At 45.0% G+C, this 21,029-nt stretch overlaps 1 pseudogene; it reads left to right on the top strand.

Moving 5' to 3' along the window:
- The window catches only part of LOC128584425 (thyroid hormone receptor-associated protein 3-like), a 44,395-nt pseudogene that overhangs the window by 4,962 nt on the left and 18,404 nt on the right, over window positions 1-21,029 (top strand).

The following is a 21,029-nucleotide window of genomic DNA, read 5'->3' as shown; positions in this document are numbered from 1 at the left end:
ATAAAAAGTCACTTAAAAATCTTTAAATTTCAGTTCCTGAAAATGAAAATTACGGGTGGTAACCCCTGCTGTACGTATCCCTCAGGGCTGATGTTGGTATCACGGACAGTCTCCATGAGCTAGAAAGCATCACACCCCTGGAAAGGATGAAGTAAACATCCAACCTTCCCTGCCCTGCAGCCTCCAAGCCCCATCTCTGTATTCAGTCACTCTCGAGTGTCTGGATTATTATTTCAAAGATCAAGTTTGAATCCTTCCAGGCCCTTATGAAGCATTTGTCTTTTTTTTTTTTTTTTTTTTTGTAGAGACAGAGTCTCACTTTACCGTCCTGGGTAGAGTGCCATGACGTCACAGGACTCACAGCAACCTCCAACTCTTGGGCTTACGCGATTCTCCTGCCTCAGCCTCCCGAGCAGCTGGGACTACAGGCACCCACCACAACGCCCGGCTATTTTTTTGTTGCAGTTCAGCCAGGGCTGGGTTTGAACCCGCCACCCTTGGTATATGGGGCTGGCGCCCTACTCACTGAGCCACAGGCGCCACCCAGCATTTGTCTTCTTAAGGCCTTACATGTTTTGATCATTGTTAGACATATTACCATGCCCATGTCTCAGGACAGGAACTTAGGAATGGGGCATCCCCATGACTGTCCCAGGACTCTATGCAGAGTGCATAGAGAATTTGGACGTTGGCCCTTAGATACCAGCCTCTGTGTTCTTGTTCCCTCTGCTCTGCTGATTTTCTATCTTGTCAGGTCTAAGGAGACGTATTTGCTACATGATTAGTCTGTTGGGTTTTCAATACTGCAGGTTCTTCCTAAAGCCCAACTCTGATTTCTAAGAAGATGCTAAAAACATAGGGTCCATAGTTCAACCTGTGAATAAATTATTCCAATTTCTCTGTGGTCTTCTGCCAGCAAGATGTCCGTAGCTGTCTTTATTGTAATCCATTTTGCGGGATCCTGCCCCCAGATACTATAAGGAGTCTTTCTCCTCTGGGGACAAGAAAGTCTGCTGGCTCCAGGAGGTGGGTCAAATAATTCAAAAGTGGCCACGAAAAAGAGGGTGCTCAGAAAACAAACCAAATGAAGGTATGGTTTAAATGCAGTTATTAAGTTAATTTAAGAACAATAGTTCTATGACCAGCCATAGAAGCTCACGCCTGTAATCCAGGCACTTCTGGGAGGACAAGGCGGGCTTATCACCTGAGGTCAGGAGTTCCAGACCAGCCTGAGCAAGAGTGAAATCTACAAAATAGAAAAATTATCCAGGTGTGGTGGCAGGAGCCTGTAGTCCCAGCTACTCAAGAGGCTGAGGCAGGAGGATCTCTTGACCCCAGGAGTTTGAAGTTGCTGTGAACTATGATAATGCCACTGAACTCTAGTGTGAGCCAAAGAGCAAGACTCTTGACTCAAAAAGAAAAAAGAAAACCAAAAAGAATTCTAATTTTAGTTTATTCAGTGTCCCATATTTAAGGTAAATTCTAAAAATGTTGCATTGTTTTTTTATTTCCTGTGTGCAGATCTGAATTTATCAGAACAATGATGGGTGATACAACTACAGAAATAAATATGTGTTTAGGTTTCATACACTTTTAATAGTAAACAACATCACATCTTAATGTAATATTTAGAAATTTGGCTCATTTTCAAAGATGAGCTGAAATGAATTTCTTCCTGAAACAGTGTTGTTAGATTTTTTAAAATTAATAGACGTTATGTAGAAGAGTTTTTAGATTCACATATAAATCAAACAGACCGGACGGAAAGTTCTCTTACCCTTACCTCCACTGCTCCCCTGTTTTAAGTCACGTCTTTCATTGTGTTACAGCGACTTGAGCCTATATTGATAATGAGAACTGAGATAAAGTCCCAAACTCCCTTGAGATACCAAGAGACTCCCTCCTGAGGTAAACATGCACGTTTTAGAGTTTCAGGTTGTGGTAGGATGGGAGTATGCTCACTTTACTATTACCCTGTTTCCCCGAAAATAAGACAGTGTCTTATATTAAGGTTTGCTCCCAAAGATGCGCTAGGTCTTATTTTCAGGGGGCGTCTTATCTTTCCTGTAAGTAAGTCTTATTTTCGGAGGATGTCTTATTTTCTGGGAAACAGGGTACATTCGTCCCCTCCCTTTACTAATCATTACCAGTGTGGGAGAACAAAAGGCCAGGAGACCCCTCTGCTTATATCATCCGCCCCCTGCCACCCTCCTCCGGTTGTTATGGGCCCCAGACGACATCCACATTTTAAACCACAAAGAGTTTCTTCTTACTAAGCAACTTCTGGTTGTGAAGTGGTTCTGTGTGGTGTCATGGAGGTGTGAAGTTCCTGGATTGTACTGGACACTTCAGCCTTTCATGTATAGCACCTAATTATAATGTATATAAATGTTAAATCCCCATCGCAAAGTGATTATGAGATGTATATTACATATATGGAAACCTAATACGCCTGTGCACGGTCTCTGTCATAAGTAGTCATAGCTCTTCCTGCAACCTGGGACTATGTACGCCTGACCAACTTCTTCCTAAATTCCTGTCTTCTCCTTTTATCTCTGGTTTACTAAGGTGAAAGCTTAGATTATTAAATTTAATTCTCTCTTATTTTCTACACATAATTGTGAATGTAACTGATGTCACTAAAGTGTATACTTCATGATTAAAACCCAGGTGCTCGGGAGGCTGAGACGGGAGAATCGCAGAAGCCCAAGAGCTGGAGGTTGCTGTGAGTCCTGTGACATCATGGCACTCTACCGAGGGCGGTAAAGTGAGACTCTGTCTCTACAAAAAAATAATAATAATAATAAAGTAATAAATATTTCACCCAATGTTTTTTAAAAGAAAATCCAACAGAAGTGATGATATATTCATATATAGCTGCACAGAAGCGAAATGGTCTTGGAACATGTCAAGAAATCAGCATGTACTGCCTGAGCTTTGGAATGAGCCAGAGGAGCAAGGACTCATGGTCTTTTGAGTCATAAAGTGCATTTTCATACCAACCTGTTTGTAAACTAACAATTTCACCTTGGGTAGGCTGCCCCTCAGTTCAGGCCGTGTTGTGACCCACACACCTGCACACACTGCAGCCCAGGTGCAGTCACCCCGACCCCCCTGAAACAGTCTCCAGCAGCACCCCAACTCTGACAGCTCCTCTGTGTTCTCCCAGCTTCCCCAGAGCTTGTGGTGGAAAAGGTGCCAGGGCTGAGCTCAGAGGAGGCCCCACCTGCTGTGAAGGTAAGAGGGTCTTTTTTTTTTATTATTATTAAATCATAGCCGTGTACATTAATGCGATCATGGGGCACCATACACTGGTTTTATAGACCGTTTGACACATTTTCATCACACTGGTTAACATAGCCTTCCTGGCATTTTCTTTCTTTTTTTTTTTTGTAGAGACAGAGTCTCACTTTATGGCCCTGGGTAGAGTGCCGTGGCATCACACAGCTCACAGCAACCTCCAACTCCTGGGCTTAAGCGATTCTCTTGCCTCAGCCTCCCGAGCAGCTGGGACTACAGGCGCCCGCCACAACGCCCGGCTACTTCCTGGCATTTTCTTAGTTATTGTGTTAAGACATTTACATTCTACATTTACTAAGTTTCATACGTACCCTTGTAAGATGCACCGCAGGTGTAATCCCACCACTCACCCTCCCTCTGCCCAACTCCCCCCTCCCTTCCCTCCCTTTCCCCCTCTCCCCTATTCTTGGGTTATAACTGGGTTATAGCTTTCATGTGAAATGCAGCCATGGGCGGCGCCTGTGGCTCAATGAGTAGGGCGCCGGCCCCATATGCCGAGGGTGGCGGGTTCAAACCCAGCCCCCACCAAACTGCAACAAAAAATAGCCGGGCGTTGTGGCGGGCGCCTGTAATCCCAGCTACTCGGGAGGCTGAGGCAAGAGAATCGCCTAAGCCCAGGAGTTGGAGGTTGCTGTGAGCTGTGTGACGCCATGGCACTCTACTGAGGGCCAGAAAGTGAAACTCTGTCTCTACAAAAAAAAAAAAAAAAAGAAAAAGAAATGCAGCCTTAAAGAAAGATGGAGACTTTACCTCTTTCATGTTTACATGGATGGAGCTGGAACATATTCTTCTTAGTAAAGTATCTCAAGAGTGGAAGAAAAAGTATCCAATGTACTCAGCCCTACTAAGAGGGTCTTTTTTGTCAGAGAGAGAAATGTTTCTCTTGGTTTATTTTCATTTAAGACATGACAGTCTGACCATGCACATTGCAAATGATGTCAACAATTTCTTAGTGGAGGGAATGTCTAGTGAGAGTTTGTTACTAACTGAGCCTGACTGAGGATGTCATTTGAAAGTGACAACATGGGAAGGGCGCCCTGGACTCGCTCCTCGCTGGCTTCCTCTGCTCCCTGGTCCTGCTCAGCTCCCACCGCCGCTGCTGTGGCCGGATCCTCTGGCTTCCACCAGCAGCCTCAGCAGCTGCGGCAGCCACGGTTTTATAGACCTGGCATTCAATCCTGCAATCTCCCTTCCAGGTATATATCCAGATGACCAAAAATCATTTTATAACACAAATGTTTGCACCAGATTGTTTATTGCAGCCCAATTTGTAATTGCCAAGTCATGGAAGCAGCCCAAGTGCCCACTGACCCATGAATGGATGAATAAATTGTGGTATATGTACACCATGGAATACTATGCAGCCATAAAAAAGATGTAGACTTCATATCTTTTGCGTTTACCTGGATGGAGCTGGAGCATATTCTTCTTAGTAAAGTATCTTAAGAATGGGGAAAAAAAGTATCCAATGTCCTCAATCTTATTATGAAACCAATACATAATCACCTACACTTTCATACAAATGCTAAAACACAACTATAGTCCAGAATGAAGGAGGGAAGAGGTGGGAAAGGGGAGGGGAGGAGGGAGCGTATTGGGTGGAACCTCACCTAATGTGCACAATGCAGGTTACACATCACAGCTACTAAGAGTAGATTATAAATGTCTTAACACAACAAGTAAGTGATGTGAAGGCTATGGTAACCAGTTTGATGTAAGCATTCCAAATTGTATATAAAATCAGTACATGGTACCCCCTAATGCATTCATGCACGGAGTTATGATTCAATTTTTAAAATGTTGGTTTTCAGAATGTTCCTAAAAATAACTACATTTTTTTCCCTTTGTGGATATGCTTTGTCTGGCTGCTGGGCTTTGATAAGCATGGGCTTTTTTTTTTTTTTTTGCCCTCACTGTTACTCTCACTCTGGGATCTCACTCTGGGTAGAGTGCCGTGGCGTCACAGCTCACAGCGACCTCCAACTCCTGGGCTTAGGCGATTCTCTTGCCTCAGCCTCCCGAGTTGCGGGGACTACAGGTGCTCACCACAACACCAGGCTACTTTTTTGTTGCAATTTTGGCTGGGGCCGGGTTTGTTCCCACCACTGTCAGTATATGGGGCCGGCGCCCTACCCACAGGCACGGCCCTAAGCATGGGCTGTAAAATGCGTTCTTCCCGGTGCTCTCGCCTCTCCCTTTCTCCCTCCCTCCCTCTCTTCCTCCCTCTCCTTCCTTTCTTTCTCCCTGCCAGGCCATTTTTCAGATTTACTCAAAGATACCTCAGGTGTTGGTATCTGATAATATCTATAACTCCTCTTATCTGAGGAGTGACCTTTTATCTTTAAGATGACTACAGACCTATGTTTAGATATGTTTTCAAAACAGTTTTGAACAGCAACTTTTTCACCTCCTCCCCACTTCTCCTAGGACTATTGACTGGCACAATAATCTCAGGAGAGTGACACCCCCTCAGAGAAAGACTGAAGGACCCGTTCCCTCCTGGAAAGACAAGTGCAGTAGCTCCTCATGTCCTGGAAATATCTGGTTGGGTCTGGTGCCCTGAACCCCCTCATTAAGAAATCTGATCCCAGAGTGAGAGTAACAGGCCAGCTGGCTAAGCAACAAACTGTTTGTTTCTCTTGAACTATGGAAAGACCCTGTTTGTGAATACATTTAGAAAGGAAAGGGAGGATGTCTGCAGAACTTTGTTCTGTTTTTTTTTTTTCTATTTGTTTTTTGCTACAAAATGTGAATAATGCAAAGAGTAAAAACATTTTGTGATGGTCGATGTCTCTCAGGAATAAGGTGGATCTCCAATGTTTTGGGGAATACCCTTGAGTCTAAAAGATTGATAACCAGAAAAGTATTTCTTTTTGTTTGTCGGTTTAATGTAACCCTGTTCTGATATTAAACTCCAAATTCTGTCTCAATAAAAAAAGAAGAAAGAAAATGACAACGTTGGTTACAAACTGTATGTTAGTGAGCATTCTCCTTGGCCGTAATTTTTCCCTCTTGAAAAAGAGTTTTGCGTTTACCAGAATGGGCTTAAGAAATCCTTCATGAAAATGATCAACTTTTACACATGATCTTCTGTGCTGTACTTTGGGGCCCTTGCCTCCGTCACTGTTACCCATCTGATTTTCTGAGGTTAGGAACTGGACAAAAGACCTCTGCAAACAGCACACTGCTAGGCCTCAGAGTGTTTTTCTCTCTTTCCTTGCAGGAGGACTCCGGAACAAACGTCAACTGTACCTATCCTCACGTCAATCTCTCACCATCACTGGTGACAAATTGGGACTTGCTTGCTGTTATCGGTAGAGCCTCCTGCTTGCAGCCGCCTGCTGGAGACAGGGACCCAGGGACCGGGGTGTGGGGCAGGGAACTGATGGTGCATTAAGGAGCTGGGGCCATAGATAGGAGTCCCTGGAACACCTGAGTTATTACATGGCAGGGATTGTGTGTGTGAGGGTTGGAGGGTATCTAGGGGTAAGCCTGTGTGCAGTGATTATTAATGTGGTTGTGAATGTATTTCCTAAGATTTGTACCAACATGCACAGCACAGAACAATTGTCACTTTTCTTTTTTTTTTTTTTGAGACAGAGTCTCACTATGTCGCCCTCAGTCAAGTGCTGCGGCGTCACAGCTCACAGCAACCTCAAACTCCTAGACTTAAGCGATTCTCTTGCCTCAGCCTCCCCAGTAGCTGGGACTACAGGAGCCTGGCTATTTTTTGTTGCAGTTGTCATTGTTGTTTAGCAGGCCTGGGCCGGGTTCGAACCCACCAGCCTCTGTGTATGTGGCTGGCTCTGTAACCATTGTGCTACGGGCACCGAGCCAATCGTCACTTTTCTTAAAAAAAAAAAAATCATTGCAACACCAATGCACAATTTACATAAATCCACGCAGTCATCCCTCAGCACAAAAACATCTGAAGTTTGGTTTACTGTTGTCACCCCTTCCAAGGGGATGGTGCAGAGATGAAAGGGTCAAGGTCCTGACCTAAGAAGAGGCACATGTGAACTCAGTTCTAGTGACAGTGTCAATGTGCTGGGACATTGAACTGAAATCACCACTGGCCTGTAGGGTGGAGCACTTGCCTACATGTCCAGGATGCCACGGTGCACAGACATCCCCACAGTGTCCATCAATATAAGGTGACCTCAGTGGTCACGTCACTCAGGGTAGCAATGGGTACATTTTGCAGCAAATTGAAGTATGATGATTAATGTGAAATACACATAGGACAGTGAGGTCAGCATCTGGTAAAGCTGATATCATCCCTCAACCCTTTCTCAAAAGCAGGGAAGACCCAAGGAGATGCTATATTTGATTACGCAATCACCTCAAGCCTTAGAAATGCTCGAATCCAGCATTGCACAAATCCATAGATCACTTCCAAATGAGCACTCAAAGGACAACGCGATTGTCAGCCTGGTGTCCCCATGAGATTTCCTACAGAGCTGGTTAGAGGGTCAGCCCTCACCACACTCTGATCCCCACGCCGACTGTCCCTCTGCCAGAGCCTGAGCATGAGCACCAACTCACCAAGGGACACACACCACGTATTGAACAGAGGTCCAGAAGGAAAAGTGTCACGGGGTCAGTAGTGTTATCTCTAAATGGTAGGAGAATTCACCATTTTCTAATGCTTATCATTTAATTATCTTTGTAACAAAAGATGAGCAAATATCATTGGCTGTATTACCCAGAATTGAACCCAGTCCCCTGTAAAGATGCCTGTAGCCGGTGGAAAGCCTTCTAGAAGAGCTGACCTAGACAGTAGCAGCACAGGTGGCTCCCGGGGCGGAAAGGATCCTGGCCAGTGTCAGGAAGGTAGAGACATTTAACTTGCCTTCCTCACGGGCAAGGGGAGCCAGAGACCCTGTCACTGAACACACAGGGGACAATTCTAGGGCATCTAGTGTTTAGATAGATTAGTTCACGTTGGTGAAGTGGCCTTCAGCCAGACAGCAAAGGCTTTGTTCTTGTGCCTTTCCTGGTCCTTCATTTGCCTTTTCTCTCATCCCACGTCCACACCAAGCAATGTCCCCTGAATTACTCATGACCGACCCCTGCGAGGCCCTGACAGTCACCCTCCTTCTTAGCTCCAACTCAGGACCCACGGGATAAGAGCACTGGCACCAGAGCAGATGCGATTCCATCAACGACCAAGGTCAGAAATGGAAATATCGCTGTCTTGGTTTCTTTCCTTTGCAGTTGACAAAGTACGGGCAAACCCGGACACCCAGAGTGTAGATGGCTTACATGTTTTGTATGGTAGGAGAAAATTTGATTGAGAGTGTACTTACAAGTGAGACCTGATTCAGGGATTCAAGACATTACTTAGACAATGACGGCATCAGGTACAAACTGCATGCTGGTGACGATTTTCCTCAGCAGCATTTTCCCCTCTTTGGATAAAGTTTTTATAACTGCCAACCAAAATGCACTCAGCAGACACATCGCCCACAAAAAGGCTGTGTCTCTGGGCATGAGTGAGCTTCCCCTTGGGTTCCCTTGTCTTCACCGCTGTTTCCCATCTGCTTTGTAATGTCACCACGTGAGCGAAACCCCTGTGTGAACAGGGCACAGAATGCTCTAAAGCTCATGCTAATTCCTTTCTGCACTTACAGGTGGCCTCTGGAGTGAGGAGACAGGGTATGTATGCTGGACTCCCTTGCTCAGGAACGAGTTAGATGATGGAAAGGGGGCACTGCCCGGATGGCTTCCCTGTGGAGAGGAGGATGGGGGCTGTGATGATAGAAATCAGTTCTCCAGATGAGGGACCATGTTCACGTTGAGTAGTCCCCGGACCCCACTGTGTTCCCTGGAGGTGGGGCAGGGTGGCATGCTCAGGCTGGAGTGTGTCTGCGTGTGAGTCCACTCATGTATTTCAAGAGCGTGTGTGTTCGCATGGTTGAGTGTTTCCCCAGATACACGTTGAACTATCTACCCAGTATCTGCATTTTTAATTTAAAAAACCCAGCTATTATTGTGGCATCCTACAGAGGATGCAAATATGCATTTGTAGAAATTCAAAACTTTAATGTTTGACATGTTTGCATTTTAGTAAACTACATGTCACATGTGCCTCAATTAGCCTTTAAATTGAATCCCATCTGCACCTGGAAAATGTTCACTGATGTCTACAAGGATTCACTTTGGGACTCCCTGCTAACATCAGTTAAAGGTTTATATATTTAATAATCTCACTTCTTCACCGGCCTTTCTGCCCCCTCCTGACTGCACGATCACAATGCCTTGCTGTGGCCATGTTCCCCTTTCACAGCCTTTTATAGCAAAAGCCTCAGAGTTAATCTTGCACAACCCTCTTCAGCCTGCAGAGTGGGGCCGGCTCCTTCCTCCCCACTTACACTTGGTCCAGCCACATCCCACACCCAGTTCTTTTAGGATGCTGAATAGGACGAGCCTATGGGCAGAGCTGGGGGAAATCCATCCACCTTTCTCCCCTGACGTCTAATATTTAGCTTCGGATAACATTCCCGAGAATAGGAAATGGCACATTCACGGGAACACTCAGTCTCCCGGCACTGAGCCCAGTCATGGTGTGTGCTCCCCTGAGGATGCCTGTGAAATGGAAGAAGAAACCAGAGGTTTGTGGGAGGATCTGAGCCCCTCCTCACTTGTCCCCCCCTCTTCCAGAGCTCAGCCCCTGATTTAGGCCCCTGTAGAGCTTGATAAATAACCCCCCGGGTAGGAACGAGCTCAGGTGTGGAAAGGGCCCCCTCAGCTTATCCACCTGTTGGCTGAATACTAGTCCAGGTGCTATCCCAGATTCTGATTCAGTCAAGGGTGGGATCCTCAGGACAGTGAGGTGTCCCCTGTCCCCTCTCTTCAGCTGCTCTGATCCTGCCCAGGGACTGTCCCCAGGGCTACACTCTCCCTCTCTGTTTAAAGTGCACCTTCTGCAGGGAATCCCTCAGACCCTGGACACCATCACTGCTGTAGTGTCCCAGGCCTTAGGGACTGCCTGGCCCTGACCCTGTGCCCAGGGAGTGCCACAGTGAATGACTGGTCAGAATAGCCAACTATTCTGCAGGAGACACGGGGAGATCTTCAGATCCTTAGAGCTGTGCTGTCCTGTGTGGTCATCATGGGACAGCTGTGCCTATGCATATTTTAATTAATTAATTAAAATAAACTTAAAAATTCACAACTTCATCATACTAGCCGCATGTCCAGAGCCCCAGAGTGACATGTCTGAACTCCAGAGAGCAGTTCCGTCCCTGCAGCAGGCTCTCTGGGCAGCCTGGCACAGAGAGTGTTTGTTAAAGTCCTCTGACTCGGTGAGCGCGCCTGAGTGAGAGAATTTCGGGGTGATGAGAATGGAGTTAAAAACTGTGCCGATCCAGTGGAAATGGGGAAGTGAGAAGATGCAAGGGGGGGGTCCTCTCCCTTGGTGGTTTGCAACTGTGAGCCGTGTCTTGTTGAAGACCTCTGACTCTGCAGAGCCCAGGGAGGGTCTGGAGGACCCAGAGGAAAGGGCAGGGTGACCGTGTGTGATCCGGCTGACCTCACCTAGAGCAGGAGGGATGGGAGAGTCACTCCCTTGGGTAACCTGCTGGCTCCTGTTTGTGTCTCTGCAGAGTGGACCTATGACATCAAGTACCCCTCCAGTGACGAGGAGGAAGACCCTGCAGGTAGGGACAATGTCTGAGCCAGGTCCCCAGGAGAAAGGGGTCCTGGGACGGGCTGGGTCACTCCTGCTGCTTTGGACACTGAGGCAGGTGCATGAAATCCTAAGGGAAAATTATGTGACCTTTTCACATTGTAATGACAGGAAAATAAGAGCTAGTGTGTGTATTGGCACGGAGCCTGCTGATTGTAGCTTCTTTTCTTGCTTTATTGGTGAATGGTGATCTTTCCTATCGACTTACTTTTTCTCATCTGCCTCTTCCAAACATGACAGCCTTCAGCTTTCATTGGTTCGCAGCACTTGGGAAGTGTGCACAAGAGATTATGGTTTGAATGTTTGATGTTGAACCTCACTGCAAAACACCTCCCAGGAAGCACCACCCTCCCCAGCACCAGCTGAACCTGGAGCCAGGGAGGGAGGGAAACAGGAAAGGGGAGGCAGTGCCAGGCACAGGATCATGGGGACAGTGGCTGCCCTGGAGGGACAGGATGGTACAGGTGTCCCCTCCTGGTTATACTTACAGAATTTTAACTGCTTAAGGGGCCCTGGAGATCCACAGGCCATTTCTCACTGCAGAGGTGAAGTTATGAGGCTCTGAGACAAGTCTGCAGAGATGAGGAAGACTTGACTTCTGTCATTGGCTATAAAATACCAGCAGTAGCAGAGTCCACTTCTTAACCTGAAAGCTAACCCTATTTTCTCTTTTCCCAAGGCAACCAGATCATAGTTATTGCCCTGGTCCATACCGAGGCAGGGTCCTCAGATGAAGAGGAAGAGAGCAACCTGAAAAGTAATCTAGTTCCTGTTCGCATCGCTTTTCTATTCTATTTCCGATACTTCAGCTCCTCTTGGTGGCTCTTCCCCACTCACTCTTTCCCTATTTTCCTGACTCTCTCCCTGAAAGACCTGATCTCATCAGACAATTGATGTACTTGCGACTTTAATACCTATAAAATGTCCCTGGATCCCGATGAGCCTGCTGGGTCCTGCACAGCCCCCAGAGAGCCCCTGCTCAGTGCTCCCTGCAGCCGTCTGTTCTGCACTCTCCTCAACCGACACCTGGCCATGACGTGAAGGGCTCAGCCTGGACCTCAGGGGGCTGCAGCTGGCACAAGGTTGGGAGCTTGAATCAGACATGAGGCCATGAGACAGGGGCCGCCCCACTGCTCGTCCTCCCCAAGTCAGCTGATGGAGCTCCAGCTATTTCGCCTGTCAATGGTCTATACAAGAATTATCTTCAGAGATGTGTTATATGTAATGTTGAACTTTGTTCCATTAAACAGTACTTACCTGGTTATACGTGTTTTTAGAAACCTTTCATATAAAATGCATATGTACTTTAAAAGCACTAAAGCTCTGATAGATAACAGTTTATCACAAGGCAGTCACCTTGGTGACCACCAGATAGGTCCCATCTCTCCCTCATTTAGAGTTAATTGTACAAATAACAGCAAATCTAGTTGTTGTTATGCATCCTTTCTGTCTTTTTTGGCCTTTCGTCGTCTGAAGTTTCTTCATTCCTCTGGAAGAGATCATGGAAATGATATCATCTAAGGGCTTCCGTGCAACGTGGCACGCCAGGGTCTTTTGTACCTGAACATTAGTTTTGCCAAATGTTAAGATTCAAAGTTCAAAGTCCCTCCCCTTCCCCTTCCGCTGCCCTTTCCCTCCCCTCCTTTCCGTTCCTCCCTTTCCCTTTCTCTTCTTTTGTTTTTTGTAGACAGCATCTCACTCAGTCTATCACCCTGGCTAGAGGGCAAAGGCATTATTATAGCTCACTGCAACCTCAAATTCCTGGGCTCAAGTGATTCTCCTGCCTCAGCCTCTCCAGCACAGGCACACAGCACTGCACTCAGCTAATTTTCATATCTTTTGTAGAAAGGAGGTCTCCTGAGCTCCTGCCATCCTTCCACCCTGACCTCTCAGAGCACCAGGATTACAGGCCTGAGCCACCCTGCACAGACTTCCTTTTTTTGAATTTCTTAAGTGCACCACTGCATTGTTTTGGGGCCCAAACTACTGCTCTCAGAAACGTAAATGAGATTCTCATTTTTCTTAGAGGTAACTTGCTCCTATTTGTCAATAGGAGCTCCATATTCCTGAGCTTATAAACTCAGAATACTAGAAGTATTTTTCTGGATTGATTTGGGCCAGTGTTACCCACATAATTGATCCCTATTAGTCTCGATTGTAATTGTATCATTTACAATTATTGCCTGAGTACCTACTGTGTGCCAGCCACTGCACTGGTGCTCGGGAATATTTTGTAAGACAGACACAAAATTTTTCAATTCTTGGAGCTAAGTTCCACTTTCCTGAGATAGGAAATAACCCGCCTGCATATTAAACAAGTAACTGAGACAGAACAGCAGAAGGTGTTCATTTCTGTGGCGAACAGAAACACAGCAGGGACAGGACTCAGGACAGCACAGGGGTCTGTGTCTTAGGCCCATCGAGGAGTTGATGAGGCTTCTGTGAATTTTCTCCTCCCTGACACACAGGAGCATTTTCAGCAAGAAGGGAACATGACCCACAATTCACACCACCCATCCTCCTCTTTCCACACTGCTTCCTAGGAGGTGAGGGGGCATTAGTGGACAGACAGAGGGACCTGGGGAAGAAACAGCCACAGTGTTTAAACCCTCAGCTTCTCCCCCCAGTGACTGTGCAGCTGTGACCTCCTACGAGGCTCTGTCCTTTCCAGTTCTCTAAGTCTGCAGGATGACAAGAAAGATGGTACAGCAGCACCATTTCCCTCCTAGAAATATCAGGTCCTACCCGATGTTCTCTGCGTTTATACTTAAGACTAAAATTATACACTAGATCATTCTCAGATCACCAGAAAAATGCAGGAAACTCCACATGCTGATGTATTTAGGTCAGAACATCAACGTTCCAGATGACACTTGATATTGGAATGAGTCTAATGCCTCATGGGCATGGCGTCCAGGCACCACCCAGTGCTTGCACCTTCCTGTGGCCCCAGGACTGGAAGGCCCAATGCTGGAGGTCGCCTTGGCCTCTCATACTCCCTGACCTTCATCTTTTAACAGCACCAGCCCCCTCTTTTCCCAGCTGCTGCACCATGGCCCTGAGGCAGCATCAGAGACACAGGGAGAGTGAGAGCCTCAGACCTGGATGGGGAGGGACACCCAGGTTTTGCTGATAATTCTTGGGAATAGTGCAGCTGTGGAAGTGAGTTAGAGGCTTCTTTTTCTTGGTTCCAGGGAAATGAATCACAGAGATGTAGAGTTGGGAATGAGCATATCAGCATATTCATCATCTCAAACATGTTTCATTGGTTTGTGTTGGGAACATTCAATAGCCCCCTTCTAGCTATTTGAATTAACATTTTATATATATACATATATATATAAATATTTTATATACATTTATATATAATAAATATTTATATATAGATATGTTATATATATTTACATATATATATATATATTTTTTTTTCTCTCTTTTTAGAGACAGAGTCTCACTTTGTCGCCCTCGGTAGAGTGCCATGGCATCACAGCTCACAGCAACCTCCAGGTCTTGGGCTTAGGTGATTCTCCTGCCTCAGCCTCCCAAGTAGCTGGAACTACAGGCGCCCGCCACAATGCCCAGCTATTTTTTGGTTGCAGTTTGGCCGGGGCCGGGTTTGAACCCGTCACCCTCGGTATACGGGGCCGGCGCCCTACCCACTGAGACACAGGCACTACCATTAACATTTTATTTTATTTTATTTATTTATTTTTTTTTGGTTGCAGTTCAGCCGGGGCCGGGTCTGAACCCGCCACCCTCGGTATATGGGGCCGGCACCCCACCAACTGAGCCACAGGCGCCGCCCTTAACATTTTATTTTTAACTATAGTCATCTAAAGTGCCATGGAACACTACAACTTCTTCCTCTTATCTAGTTGCAACTTTGTATCTTATAATAAGTCCCCCCTTCCCCTTCCCCTTCTCAGCCTCTAGTTTCCTGTTCTACTTTTATCATCTCTTTGATCATCTTGTTTTACCTTCCACATGTGAGTCAGAATATGTCATATTTATCTGTCCATTCTCCACTTATTCCACTTAACATAATGTCCTCCATTTCCATCCCTGTTGCTGTAAATGGAAGGATTTTATTTTTTATGGCTGAATAGTATTCTATTGCAAATGTTGACCACGCATTCTTTTGTTAAGTTTCGCATTTCTTCATTATTTTTCTTTCTGTGGTGATCACATTCCATGTTATATTTTTTGTCTGTTTATTTTTTCTAATTATGAGGGGTACATAAAATTTGTATATCTTTAGAAAGCACATGTGATGTTCTGATACAGACACAGGGTGTGGGTGAATCAAATTGGAGTAACTGGGGTATTCATTGCTTCAGGCATGTATAATTTCTTCATGTGAGGAACGTTCTAATTCCACTGTTTATTTATTTTATAGTATACCCTAACTTACTGCTGACCGTGGTCACTTTGTTGTTCTATCAAACGTTCACCTAACTATCTAACTGTATTCTTTCATCCATTCTCCACCCTACTTTTTCTCCCCGCTCCCTGCTGCCCTTCCCAGCCTCTGGCAACCACTATTCTAGTCTCTGTCTCCATGAGATTAACTGTTTTTAATATTTAGCTTCCACACCCGAGTGAGCACACGTGAGATTTGTCGTTCTGTGGTTGGCTTGTTTCACCTAACGCAATGTTCTCCACCATCTTGGTGCAAATGGCAGGATTTTACTCTTTGGGGGTTATATAATATTCCATTACATACACGTACCACAGTTTCTTCATCCATCCATGAACGGACACTTAGGGTGATTCCAAACTAGGAATGTGCTGCAATAAACGTGGGTTTGCGATAATTTTTTGATTTATTGAATTCTCCTCCTTGGGATACACGCCCAGCGGTGGCATTTCTGGGTCTAATGGTAGTTCTATTTTCAGTTTGTTGAAAAATCTCCATACAGTCCCCCATAGTGTTTGCACTAATTTACTAATTTATACCCACAGTGTTCGAGGGTTCTCCTTTCTCCACATCCTCTCTAACTCATCAGTGCCTGTCTTTTTTTTGGGGGGGGGAAACAAGTTTATTTTAACTGGAGTGAGATGATATTATAATTTTGATTTACATTTTTCTGATGACTAATAAAGTTGAGAGTGTCTCATATACCTATCAGCCATTTCTCATATACCTATCAGTCTTCATTTGAGAAATGTCTGTTCAGATCCTTTGCTCATTTTTCCTTTTTTTTTTAGACAGAATCTCAAGCTGTCACCCTGGGTGGAATGCTGCAGCATCATAGCTCACAGAACCTCCAACTCTTGGGCTCAAGCTGTCCTCTTGCCTCAGTTTTTCTATATTTAGTAGAGACAGGGTCTCACGTTTTGCTCAGGCTGGTCTCAAACTCATGAACTGAAGTAATCTACCCAGCTCAGCCTCCCAGAGTGCTAAGATGATAGGGGTGAGCCACCGTGCCTGGCCAGCCCATTTTTCTTTTTTCTTTCTTTCTTTTTTTTTTTTTTTTTATATTGTTGGGGATTCCTTGAGGGTACAATAAGCCAGGTTACACTGATTGCATTTGTTAGGTAAATTTTTCAATTAGTTGATTTTTTTTCTTATTGAGTTGTTGGATGCCCTTATAACAGAAGTGCCAAAAAAAAAAAGTATATGCGTTTTAAGACATATTATCTGTGTATTACTTTTCAAATTGAATTGAAATACAGTAACAATGTGTAGTAGGATGTTCACTCACGCCTGTAATCCCAGCACTCTGGGAGGCCAAGGTGAGGATAATTTGAGTTCAGGAGTTTGAGATCAGCCTGAGCAAGAGTGAGACCCCATCTCTACTAAAAATAGAAAAGAAAAAAAAAAACTAGCTAAGTGTGGTGGTGGGCACCTGTCATCCCAGCTACTGGGAAGGCTGAGTCAGAAGGATCTCTTGAGCACAGGAGTTCGCGGCTGCTGTGAGGTAAGGTGATGCCATGGGACTCTAACCTGGATGACAGAGTGAGACTGTCTCAGAAAAAAAAATGGCATTAATCAAACGAATGCCAATGTCACCATGAGACAAGGCAAAGAAGACCGTGGAAGCACAGCTGTTAGTCGAGTGCAAGACCGCTTTGAAGCAGCATCTGAAATTTGAGAACATTGTGGACGTATGACAGCAACGGAGGCCTGAGTGTGCAGCAGGAGCTCCCACACGCCTAAGAATTGCACCCATTTGCAGTAACCGCGAGACTCCTGGTACTGCGAGTGTTGCACACAACGGAAGATGCAGGAGCCTTCTGGACGTGGTCTGGACGCTGATGGCGACCACTCTGAGCACCTCGTGGAACTGCAGAAGTTAAAAGTGATCTGTGTTCATCTTTTATTGTCAGTAAATACTGAGTATTAACATTTTTTTTTTTTTTTTTTTTCACTGTTATTTTTTTATTTTTTTTTTTTTTTGGATTTTTTTTTTTTTTTATTGTTGGGGATTCATTGAGGGTACAATAAGCCAGTTACACTGATTGCAATTGTTAGGTAAAGTCCCTCTTGCAATCATGTCTTGCCCCCATAAAATGTGACACACGCTAAGGCCCCACCCTCCTCCCTCCATCCCTCTTTCTGCTTCCCCCCCCATAACCTTATGGAGAAGCATGAATCCTATGTACTCAATCTTGATATGAGGACAATTAATGACAATTAAGGTTATGGAGTATTAACATTTTAATACAGGTTTTCCATTTCCCAATGGGTCTGCTTTTTGTCTGCTTTGTATTCTCGATAATCTCCTGCCAGATGGGTAGTTTGCAAATATTTTCTCCCATTGTGCATGCTGTCTCTTCCTTTTGTCGATGGCTTCCTTTGCTATGACAGAAGATTTTTAGCTTGATGTGATTCCACGTGTGCAGTTTTTGTTTGGGTTGACTGTGCTACGGGGGTATTACCAGGAAGTCCTTGCCCAGTCCGGTGACCTGAGGGGTTTCTGCAATGTTTTCTTTTAGTAGTTTATAGTTCCAGGTCTTGGATTTAAGTCTCTAATTTATTTTGATTTGATTTTTTTTTTTTTTTTTTTTTGTATGTGATGAGAGACAATAATCCAGGTTCATTCTGCTGCACAGGGACATCCAGTTTTCCAAGCATCATTTATTGAAGAGACCATCCTTTCCCCCCAGCATATTCTTGGTAACTTTATCAAATATAAGTTCACTATAGGTGTGTGGATTAACTTCTGGTTTCTCTCTTCTGCTCCTGTAGTCAATGTGACTGCTTTTATGTTAGTCTTATGCGATTCGGAAAGTGTAGCTCTGTAGTATAATTTGAAGTCAGGTAAAGTGTTTCCTCCAGGTTTTTTTTTTTAATACATTTTTTCTTAAAGAAAGTGCCTTTTGGGGCGGTGCCTGTGGCTCAGTCGGTAAGGCACCGGCCCCATATACCCAGGGTGGTGGGTTCAAACCGGGCCCCGGCTGAACTGCAACCAAAAAATAGCCAGGCCTTGTGGCGGGCGCCTGTAGTCCCAGCTACTGGGGAGGCTGAGGCAAAAGAATCGCTTAAGCCCAGGAGTTGGAGGTTGCTGTGAGCTGTGTGATGCCACGGCACTCTACCGAGGGCCATAAAGTGAGACTCTGTCTCTACAAAAAAAAAAAAAAAAAGAAAGTGCCTTTTCTATGCCCTTGATCCAGAATACCCTTTTTCCTTATATTGATTCCAGAGCCCCACAAACTGAAGCAGCATCACTTATTCTATTGTACAGCATTGTTCATGAACAAAACTGTTAATTGCTACTAAAATTCTTCCTCTTGAAAATTTTTAGTTCATTTTATGACTTTTTTTTTTTTGCAATGGGAAACATTTCCTATATTCTGTGCTATTTTGTGTTCCTTTTCAGAAGCATTTTTTTTTTTAATTAAGTGTTTTTCAGAAAGGGATTCTCCCAGGCAATAAACTGTCTGCATCAGGACCACAACTACTTTAAGTAAACCACGAGAATCCAAACCTGAGCCCCTGGAAACCCATGGCCAGAGTCTACTTACCCTAACTGCTTGTGCGGGAGATAATACCACACTAAAATAGTTTGGCGTTTCCTATCTCACTAACTGTACAATCTGTGTCAACAAACCCTGAACTCAAGTCTTTAATACTGACTTTTAAAAGTCACTTCAGAAAATTGCCACTTCCAAGTTCTCAAGGTAGCTGTTAGAGGTAGGAACTCCTTTTCTACAGGCTGTCCCCGGGGATAGTAGTAAAATGTGAAAGCTGTCCGGGGCTTTCTGTAACCAAGGGAGAGTCCACTGGTTATGTGGCAACCTAGGTGGGAGCCATCAGCTGACATCTCCAGTTCTCATGAAAAGGTCTGAAATCTCATTAATGTATAATTCAGCAGATCTGGAAGTAGTAAGAGACTGCTACAGATAAACTCGGACACATGAATTATCGCCAGTGTTCACACACAGCACGCTGCAAACAGGAAATGTAAATGTTCTGAAAATGTAAAGTTTGGGAAAGCATTCACCTCAGCAACACACAGAGCATCTCAGCACGCCATGCAAAACGTAAAATAATTTCTGTCTGGTGTGGCTGGTGCCTTGATAATACTAGCACTTTGAGAGACCGAGGCAGGTGGACTGCCTGACCTCAGGAGTTCAAGACCAGCCTGAGCAAGAGCAAGACCCCGTCTCTAAAAAGTGGTGGGTGCCTGTAATCACAGCTACTGGGGAGGCTGTGAATCAAGGCAAGGGAATCATTTGTGCCCAAGAGATTGAGGTTCCTGTGAGCAATGACGCCACAGCACTCTACCAAGGTCTACAAAGTGAGACTCTGTCTCAAAAAAAAAAAAAAAAAAGTAAAATAATTTCTTGACATACAAGGAGTAGAAAAAGTAATGAACCAACCTAAAAGGCATATGATAGGAATACTGTTTAAGAGCAAGATAACCTCAAACTAAAAGCAAAGCAGAATTAGGAAATGGGGTCTCATTTTGAGGTTTCATAAAACAAAAGGGCAGCTTCTTTCCAGCTAGCTCACGGAAAGCTGAAATACCCTCAAACACAGCATCTCAAGATTTTGACCCCACATTTCTGTTCATAAATGAGTCTTACTTGGCCTTACTCTCTCTTCCCCAGGGAGAATATCATAGATTCAGATAATTTTTTTTTTTCTGGTAGAGACAGAGTCTCACTTTATCACCCTCGGTAGAGTGCCATGGCGTCACACAGCTCACAGCAACCTCCAACTCTTGGGCTTAGGTGATTCTCCTGCCTCAGCCTCCTGAGTAGCTGGGACTACAGGTGCCCGCCACAACGCCCGGCTATTTTTTGGTTGCAGTTTGGCCGAGGCTGGGTTTGAACCCGCCACCCTCGGTATATGGGGCCGGCGCCCTACTCACTGAGCCACAGGCACTGCCCAGATTCAGATAATTTGTGACAAAAAAAAAAAAGTCTACTCTTTACACCCTTTTCCCACTATTTGTTATAATCAACAATTCATCCTGAAGCGTGAAATGGTTGCTCCTGCGCTAACCCCTGACGTGGCAGGTGCTATAACACACTACCAAGCTCTCACGCTTACAAAACCACGCTCATCTCAGAGTGGAAAACGGTGGTGATTTTGTTGCTCTTAAACAACTCGAAGCATTTGTCCACAAGTATTAAAACATACGTATGCATTTTTGTGTGTATGTATACATATTCCTATTGGACACATCTCTCATTTTGTTAGACTTTTCCAAGCTAACATGGAGGAGCAAGCAAAAGGAAGAAAACACAACCACAGACGGCACTGAAACGACAGCGTCTGCTATCAAGCAGGAGACCAAACGGACAAGAAAAAATTTACACGTACCAAGGGAGCACTAGGAACAGACCCATTTTGTTAAACGCCATGGGATGTCAGCCATGGAAGATGCAGAAACAACTTGAAAAAGACCATTAAACATGGGTTGTCTGAACTGAGAAATGAAAAACTATGAAAAGCATCTGAAGAAGCTTAGTCTGATACCTGTTCCAACAACAGGCCACAGCTGGTTTCCCCACTGCTAATAATACCAAGAAGTCGCCAGAGAGCATGGGGAAGAGGCCTAACAGACCCCGGGAAGGTACACATTCT

Source organism: Nycticebus coucang, chromosome 4 (genome assembly GCF_027406575.1).
Source record: "Nycticebus coucang isolate mNycCou1 chromosome 4, mNycCou1.pri, whole genome shotgun sequence".
Taxonomy (NCBI): Eukaryota; Metazoa; Chordata; class Mammalia; order Primates; family Lorisidae; genus Nycticebus; species Nycticebus coucang.
Note: the sequence above shows the minus strand (reverse complement) of the source record. Positions and strands in the feature narration are given on the sequence as shown.